The sequence below is a fragment of the Oncorhynchus masou genome, unplaced genomic scaffold (genome assembly GCF_036934945.1).
Source record: "Oncorhynchus masou masou isolate Uvic2021 unplaced genomic scaffold, UVic_Omas_1.1 unplaced_scaffold_841, whole genome shotgun sequence".
Lineage (NCBI taxonomy): Eukaryota > Metazoa > Chordata > Actinopteri > Salmoniformes > Salmonidae > Oncorhynchus > Oncorhynchus masou.
The window spans coordinates 253,821-263,820 of NW_027014875.1; the positions used below are offsets into that span (position 1 = coordinate 253,821).

The 10,000-nt window shown below is 45.4% G+C and overlaps 1 pseudogene; it reads right to left on the reverse strand.

Moving 5' to 3' along the window:
• Positions 1-10,000, reverse strand: part of LOC135537778 (serine/threonine-protein kinase TBK1-like) — a 76,895-nt pseudogene that overhangs the window by 48,370 nt on the left and 18,525 nt on the right.

Genomic DNA, 10,000 nt, shown 5'->3' on the forward strand with positions numbered 1-10,000 from the left:
ACCTTGGCATAGCTGGCATAATATATAGTTACCTTGGCATAGCTGGCATAACATATAGCATAATATATATTTACCTTGGCATAATATATAGTTACCTTGGCATAGCTGGCATAACATATAGCATAATATATAGTTACCTTGGCATAGCTGGCATAATATATAGTTACCTTGGCATAGCTGGCATAATATATAGCATAATATATAGTTACCTTGGCATAGCTGGCATAATATATAGTTACCTTGGCATAGCTGGCATAATATATAGCATAATATATAGTTACCTTGGCATAGCTGGCATAATATATAGTTACCTTGGCATAGCTGGCATAATATATAGTTACCTTGGCATAGCTGGCATAATATATAGTTACCTTGGCATAACATATAGTTACCTTGGCATAGCTGGCATAATATATAGTTACCTTGGCATAGCTGGCATAATATATAGTTACCTTGGCATAACATATAGTTACCTTGGCATAGCTGGCATAATATATAGTTACCTTGGCATAATATATAGTTACCTTGGCATAGCTGGCATAATATATAGTTACCTTGGCATAGCTGGCATAATATATAGTTACCTTGGCATAACATATAGTTACCTTGGCATAGCTGGCATAATATATAGTTACCTTGGCATAGCTGGCATAATATATAGTTACCTTGGCATAACATATAGTTACCTTGGCATAGCTGGCATAATATATAGTTACCTTGGCATAATATATAGTTACCTTGGCATAGCTGGCATAATATATAGTTACCTTGGCATAGCTGGCATAATATATAGTTACCTTGGCATAACATATAGCATAATATATAGTTACCTTGGCATAGCTGGCATAATATATAGTTACCTTGGCATAGCTGGCATAATATATAGTTACCTTGGCATAGCTGGCATAACATATAGCATAATATATAGTTACCTTGGCATAGCTGGCATAACATATAGCATAATATATAGTTACCTTGGCATAGCTGGCATAATATATAGTTACCTTGGCATAGCTGGCATAACATATAGCATAATATATAGTTACCTTGGCATAGCTGGCATAACATATAGCATAATATATAGCATAATATATAGTTACCTTGGCATAACATATAGTTACCTTGGCATAATATATAGTTACCTTGGCATAGCTGGCATAACATATATCATAATATATAGTTACCTTGGCATAGCTGGCATCCAGGTCCAGATCGTAGCGAGGCTGGACTTTAGGAGGACTCGCTGTGGAGATCAATAGAGAGACTGAGATTAACAACAGAGACAGATAGAGACTGAGGTTAACAGGCAGATAGAGAAGGAGGTTAACAGACAGATAGAGACTGAGGTTAACAGGCAGATAGAGAAGGAAGTTAACAGGCAGATAGAGACTGAGGTTAACAGGCAGATAGAGAAGGAAGTTAACAGGCAGATAGAGACTGAGGTTAACAGGCAGATAGAGAAGGAAGTTAACAGGCAGATAGAGACTGAGGTTAACAGGCAGATAGAGAAGGAGGTTAACAGGCAGATAGAGAAGGAGGTTAACAGGCAGATAGAGGAGGAGGTTAACAGGCAGATAGAGACTGAGGTTAACAGGCAGATAGAGAAGGAAGTTAACAGGCAGATAGAGACTGAGGTTAACAGGCAGATAGAGAAGGAGGTTAACAGGCAGATAGAGACTGAGGTTAACAGGCAGATAGAGACTGAGGTTAACAGGCAGATAGAGAAGGAGGTTAACAGGCAGATAGAGACTGAGGTTAACAGGCAGATAGAGAAGGAGGTTAACAGACAGATAGAGACTGAGGTTAACAGGCAGATAGAGAAGGAGGTTAACAGACAGATAGAGACTGAGGTTAACAGGCAGATAGAGAAGGAGGTTAACAGACAGATAGAGACTGAGGTTAACAGGCAGATAGAGAAGGAGGTTAACAGACAGATAGAGACTGAGGTTAACAGGCAGATAGAGAAGGAGGTTAACAGGCAGATAGAGAAGGAGGTTAACAGACAGATAGAGACTGAGGTTAACAGACAGATAGAGACTGAGGTTAACAGGCAGATAGAGACTGAGATAACAGACAGATAGAGAAGGAGGTTAACAGGCAGATAGAGACTGAGATAACAGACAGATAGAGACTGAGATAACAGACAGATATAGACTGAGGTTAACAGAGAGATAGAGACTGAGGTTAACAGATAGATAGACGTATATTGTTGATTGTGGCCTGTGGAATGTTGTCCCACTCCTCTTCATTTGCTGTGTGAAGTTGCTGGATATTGGCGGGAACTGGAACACGCTGTCGTACATGTCGATCCAGAGCATCCCAAACATGCTCAATGGGGTGACATGTTCAATGAGTATGCAGGCCATGGAAGAACTGGGACATTTTCAGCTTCCAGGAATTGTGTACAGATCCTTGAGACGTGCATTATCATGCTGAAACACGAGGTGATGGCGCCAGATGTCGTCACGGTCTCTCTGTGCATTCAAATTGCCATCCATAAAATGTAATTGTGTTGGTTGTTCAGAGCTTATGCCTGCCCATCAGCCCATCATGGGGCACTCTGTTCACAACGCCGTCTGCCCCGGGACAGTTGAAACCGGGATTCGTCCGTGAAGAGCTTCTCCAGCGTGGACATCGAAGGCATTTTCCCAACGACGTCGATTACCACCCCGATCTGCAGTCAGGTCAATTATCTTGTCAAAGGAGAAATGCTACGTAACGGGGATGTAAACAAATTCGTGCCCAAAACGTGAGAGAAATCATCTTTCTGTGCGTACGGAACATTTCCGGGATCTTTAATTTCAGCTGATGAAAACACGGGACCAACACTTCACATGTTGTCTGTATTTGTGTTCAGTGTAAAACCCATTTCCACATCGATGCTAATAATAAAGACTCTTACGGTCCCCGAAGATGAGCCCCACTGTCGCTACGGACTCTCTGCTGAGCAGCATGATGGGGTTGTCTCTGGAGGTCCGCGGGAAGGTCTGGGCTTGGCGGTTGGGCTCAAGCTGTAGGCGCCCCTCGTACAGGAGCTCCTGGTTGTGGACCGGGATACTGCACCGACGAGACAACAGCTCCTGGAAGAGAGTCGCCTGGGGAGAGAGGTCAGAGGTTAAGGGTCAGCCTCTATCTCTCGGAGCAGTTAACAGAGAAAAGTAATCATTCTGTGTGTATGGTCAGTGGGTTTTTTGGTCCTATTTGTCCTGTCCGACATCCTCGGAGAGAAGGATCACAACCAGAGTCTGTCATTATCAACGGTGACCCTAAAGTTTGGCACACCTGTATTTGGGAAGGTTCTCCCATTCTTCTCTGCAGATACTGTCAGACTCTGTCAGGTTGGGTGGGGAGCGTCGCTGCACAGCTATTTTCAGGTCTCTCCAGAGATGTTCGATGTTCAAGATGTTCAAGTACGGGCTCTGGCTGGGCCAGTCAAGGACATTCAAAGACTCTACTCTTTGTCATTATGGGGTATTGTGATGTCATTATGGGGTATTGTGTGTAGATTGATGAGGTGAAAAAATTATTGTATACATTTTAGAATAAGGCTGTAACGTATTGTACTGGTAGATGTAGATGTAGTAGAGACTCACGTATTGTACTGGTAGATGTAGATGTAGTAGAGACTCACGTATTGTACTGGTAGATGTAGTAGAGACTCACGTATTGTACTGGTAGATGTAGTAGAGACTCACGTATTGTACTGGTGGATGTAGTGGAGACTCACGTATTGTACTGGTGGATGTAGTGGAGACTCACGTATTGTACTGGTGGATGTAGTGGAGACTCACATATTGTACTGGTGGTTGTAGATGTTGTAGAGACTCACGTATTGTACTGGTGGATGTAGATGTAGGAGACTCACGTATTGTACTGGTGGATGTAGATGTAGTAGAGACTCACGTATTGTACTGGTGGATGTAGATGTAGTGGAGACTCACGTATTGTACTGGTGGATGTAGATGTAGTAGAGACTCACGTATTGTACTGGTAGATGTAGATGTAGTAGAGACTCACGTATTGTACTGGTGGATGTAGTAGAGACTCACGTATTGTACTGGTAGATGTAGTAGAGACTCACGTATTGTACTGGTGGATGTAGATGTAGTAGAGACTCACGTATTGTACTGGTAGATGTAGTAGAGACTCACGTATTGTACTGGTGGATGTAGTAGAGACTCAAGTATTGTAATGGTGGATGTAGATGTAGTAGAGACTCACATATTCTACTGGTGGATGTAGATGTAGTAGAGACTCACATATTGTACTGGTGGATGTAGATGTAGTGGAGACTCACGTATTGTACTGGTGGATGTAGATGTAGTAGAGACTCACGTATTGTACTGGTGGATGTAGTAGAGACTCACGTATTGTACTGGTAGATGTAGTAGAGACTCACGTATTGTACTGGTAGATGTAGTAGAGACTCACGTATTGTACTGGTGGATGTAGATGTAGTAGGGACTCACGTATTGTACTGGTAGATGTAGTAGAGACTCACGTATTGTACTGGTGGATGTAGTAGAGACTCACGTATTGTACTGGTGGATGTAGATGTAGTAGAGACTCACGTATTGTACTGGTGGATGTAGTAGAGACTCACGTATTGTACTGGTGGATGTAGTAGAGACTCACGTATTGTACTGGTAGATGTAGTAGAGACTCACGTATTGTACTGGTAGATGTAGTGGAGACTCACGTATTGTACTGGTGGATGTAGATGTAGTAGAGACTCACGTATTGTACTGGTAGATGTAGATGTAGTAGAGACTCACGTATTGTACTGGTGGATGTAGTAGAGACTCACGTATTGTACTGGTAGATGTAGTAGAGACTCACGTATTGTACTGGTGGATGTAGATGTAGTAGAGACTCACGTATTGTACTGGTAGATGTAGATGTAGTAGAGACTCACGTATTGTACTGGTGGATGTAGTAGAGACTCACGTATTGTACTGGTAGATGTAGTAGAGACTCACGTATTGTACTGGTAGATGTAGATGTAGTAGAGACTCACATATTGTACTGGTAGATGTAGATGTAGTAGAGACTCACGTATTGTACTGGTAGATGTAGATGTAGTAGAGACTCACGTATTGTACTGGCGGATGTAGTAGAGACTCACGTATTGTACTGGTAGATGTAGTAGAGACTCACGTATTGTACTGGTGGATGTAGTAGAGACTCACGTATTGTACTGGTAGATGTAGTAGAGACTCACGTATTGTACTGGTGGATGTAGATGTAGTAGAGACTCACGTATTGTACTGGTAGATGTAGATGTAGTAGAGACTCACGTATTGTACTGGTGGATGTAGTAGAGACTCACGTATTGTACTGGTAGATGTAGTAGAGACTCACGTATTGTACTGGTAGATGTAGATGTAGTAGAGACTCACATATTGTACTGGTAGATGTAGATGTAGTAGAGACTCACGTATTGTACTGGTAGATGTAGATGTAGTAGAGACTCACGTATTGTACTGGCGGATGTAGTAGAGACTCACGTATTGTACTGGTAGATGTAGTAGAGACTCACGTATTGTACTGGTGGATGTAGTAGAGACTCACGTATTGTACTGGTAGATGTAGATGTAGTAGAGACTCACATATTGTACTGGTGGATGTAGATGTAGTGGAGACTCACGTATTGTACTGGTAGATGTAGTAGAGACTCACGTATTGTACTGGTGGATGTAGATGTAGTGGAGACTCACGTATTGTACTGGTAGATGTAGTAGAGACTCACGTATTGTACTGGTAGATGTAGATGTAGTGGAGACTCACGTATTGTACTGGTAGATGTAGATGTAGTAGAGACTCACGTATTGTACTGGTAGATGTAGTAGAGACTCACGTATTGTACTGGTGGATGTAGATGTAGTAGAGACTCACGTATTGTACTGGTAGATGTAGTAGAGACTCACGTATTGTACTGGTAGATGTAGTGGAGACTCACGTATTGTACTGGTGGATGTAGATGTAGTAGAGACTCACGTATTGTACTGGTAGATGTAGATGTAGTAGAGACTCACATATTGTACTGGTAGATGTAGAGGAGACTCACGTATTGTACTGGTAGATGTAGATGTAGTAGAGACTCACGTATTGTACTGGTAGATGTAGATGTAGTAGAGACTCACGTATTGTACTGGTAGATGTAGTAGAGACTCACGTATTGTACTGGTGGATGTAGTAGAGACTCACGTATTGTACTGGTGGATGTAGTAGAGACTCACGTATTGTACTGGTGGATGTAGATGTAGTGGAGACTCACGTATTGTACTGGTGGATGTAGATGTAGTAGAGACTCACGTATTGTACTGGTGGATGTAGATGTAGTAGAGACTCACGTATTGTACTGGTGGATGTAGTAGAGACTCACGTATTGTACTGGTGGATGTAGATGTAGTGGAGACTCACGTATTGTACTGGTGGATGTAGATGTAGTGGAGACTCACGTATTGTACTGGTGGATGTAGATGTAGTAGAGACTCACGTATTGTATTGGTAGATGTAGAGGAGACTCACATATTGTACTGGTGGATGTAGTAGAGACTCACGTATTGTACTGGTGGATGTAGTAGAGACTCACGTATTGTACTGGTGGATGTAGATGTAGTGGAGACTCACGTATTGTACTGGTGGATGTAGATGTAGTGGAGAGTAGCCTGCTGTAGACTGAAGACCAACACCACGGTACGATGCAGGATATCACTGGTCTCAGCAAAGAACTGGTCAAAGCCCCAACACTTCTCCTGGTCAGCCTCCAAGATGTTGGCTAGGACTGGGGTCAGCAAGCTCTGGAGGCCCCTGGAGGAGAGAGAGAGGTTAGAGGTCAGCCTCCAAGATGTTGGCTAGGACTGGGGTCAGCAAGCTCTGGAGGCCCCTGGAGGAGAGAGAGGTCAGAGGTCAGCCTCCAAGATGTTGGCTAGGACTGGGGTCAGCAAGCTCTGGAGGCCCCTGGAGAGAGAGAGAGGTCAGAGGTCAGCCTCCAAGATGTTGGCTAGGACTGGGGTCAGCAAGCTCTGGAGGCCCCTGGAGGAGAGAGAGGTCAGAGGTCAGCCTCCAAGATGTTGGCTAGGACTGGGGTCAGCAAGCTCTGGAGGCCCCTGGAGGAGAGAGAGAGGTCAGAGGTCAGAATCCAAGATGTTGGCTAGGACTGGGGTCAGCAAGCGCTGGAGGCCCCTGGAGGAGAGAGAGAGAGGTCAGAGGTCAGCCTCCAAGATGTTGGCTAGGACTGGGGTCAGCAAGCTCTGGAGGCCCCTGGAGGAGAGAGAGAGGTCAGATGTTAAAGGTCAGCCTCCAAGATGTTGGCTAGGACTGGGGTCAGCCAGCTCTGGAGGCCCCTGGAGGAGAGAGAGAGGTCAGAGGTCAGCCTCCAAGATGTTGGCTAGGACTGGGGTCAGCAAGCTCTGGAGGCCCCTGGAGGAGAGAGAGAGGTCAGATGTTAAAGGTCAGCCTCCAAGATGTTGGCTAGGACTGGGGTCAGCAAGCTCTGGAGGCCCATGGAAGAGAGAGAGGTCAGGGGGTTAGAGGTCAGGTGATTAGAGGTCAGGTAATTTACTAGTTTTAATGGACCAGAGGACCTACTTGGAGGAACTGCAGTAGACAGGGGTAGAGGTCAGGGGGTAGAGGTCAGGTAATTAGAGGTCAGGTAATTTACTAGTTTTAATGGACCAGAGGACCTACTTGGAGGAGCTGCAGTAGACAGGGGTAGAGGTCAGGGGGTAGAGGTCAGGGGGTAGACTAAAGTACGTACTTGGACAGGTTGCAGGAGACAGGCATCTCTGTGCTCCACTCAATCTTTCCGTTCTCAAACTTCTGCTGCCCAGAGACGGTTCCTGACGGCTTCTCTGTGATGATTTTATACCTGATGGGAGACAGGACAACAACGTCACTATACAAAACCTTCAGTCACCGAGACAAACATCTCATCTCCTTTTACAGATGCTGTCACACCTATCCACCTGTCCAACGGACTTCAAGGAGCCACTCCTCTCCTATTTGTGCTTTATTGGACAGGACACGGGCCCAGAGGAAAGAGACAGGTCCTGAAACAGGACACGGGCCCAGAGGAAAGAGACAGGTCCTGAAACAGGACACGGGCCCAGAGGAAAGAGACAGGTCCCGAAACAGGACACGGGCCCAGAGGAAAGAGACAGGTCCTGAAACAGGACACGGGCCCAGAGGAAAGAGACAGGTCCTGAAACAGGACATGGGCCCAGATGAAAGAGACAGGTCCTGAAACAGGACACGGGCCCAGAGGAAAGAGACAGGTCCTGAAACAGGACACGAGCCCAGAGGAAAGAGACAGGTACCGAAACAGGACACGGGCCCAGATGAAAGAGACAGGTCCTGAAACAGCAGTGGGCTGATCTGAGCCCCTGCTGCAGCGGTAGCTATATACAGGAAATTCAGAAACTATTCCGACCTCTTGACTTCTTCCACATTTTGTTACGTTACAGCCTGAATTCTAAAATGGATTAAATTGTTTTTTTCCCCCTCTTCAATCTACACACAATACGCCATAATGACATCATAATAGCTCATAATGACATCACAATAGCTCCACCCTAGGTCAACAGGATATAGTTCTTAGACCACTAGACCACCCTAGGTCAACCGGATGTAGTTCTTAGACCACCCTAGGTCACCAGGATATAGTTCTTAGACCACCCTAGGTCAACAGGATATAGTTCTTAGACCACCCTAGGTCACCAGGATATAGTTCTTAGACCACCCTAGGTCAACAGGATATAGTTCTTAGACCACCCTAGGTCACCAGGATATAGTTCTTAGACCACCCTAGGTCAACAGGATATAGTTCTTAGACCACTAGACCACCCTAGGTCAACAGGATATAGTTCTTAGACCACTAGACCACCCTAGGTCAACAGGATATAGTTCTTAGACCACCCTAGGTCGCCAGGATATAGTTCTTAGACCACCCAAGGTCAACAGGATATAGTTCTTAGACCACCCTAGGTCACCAGGATATAGTTCTTAGACCACTAGACCACCCTAGGTCAACAGGATATAGTTCTTAGACCACTAGACCACCCTAGGTCAACAGGATGTAGTTCTTAGACCACCCTAGGTCACCAGGATATAGTTCTTAGACCACCCTAGGTCAACAGGATATAGTTCTTAGACCACCCTAGGTAACCAGGATATAGTTCTTAGACCACCCTAGGTCACCAGGATATAGTTCTTAGACCACCCTAGGTCAACAGGATATAGTTCTTAGACCACCCTAGGTCACCAGGATATAGTTCTTAGACCTCTAGACCACCAGGATATTGTTCTTAGACCATTAGACCACCCTAGACCACCAGGATGCCGTTCTTAGACCTCTAGACCACCCTACACCACCAGGATGCCGTTCTTAGACCTCTAGACCACCCTACACCACCAGGATGCCGTTCTTAGACCACTAGACCACCCTAGGTCACCAGGATGCCGTTCTTAGACCTCTAGACCACCCTAGACCACCAGGATGCCGTTCTTAGACCTCTAGACCACCCTACACCACCAGGATATTGTTCTTAGACCACTAGACCACCCTAGACCACCAGGATGCCGTTCTTAGACCTCTAGACCACCCTACACCACCAGGATGCCGTTCTTAGACCTCTAGACCACCAGGATGCCGTTCTTAGACCTCTAGACCACCAGGATATAGTTCTTAGACCTCTAGACCACCCTAGTTCACCAGGATGTTGTTCTTAGACCACTAGACCACCAGGATGCCGTTCTTAGACCTCTAGACCACCCTAGACCACCAGGATGCCGTTCTTAGACCTCTAGACCACCCTAGACCACCGGGATGCCGTTCTTAGACCTCTAGACCACCCTAGACCACCGGGATGTTGTTCTTAGACCACTAGACCACCCTAGACCACCAGGATGCCGTTCTTAGACTTCTAGACCACCAGGATGCCGTTCTTAGACCTCTAGACCACCAGGATGCCGTTCTTAGACTTCTAGACCACCAGGA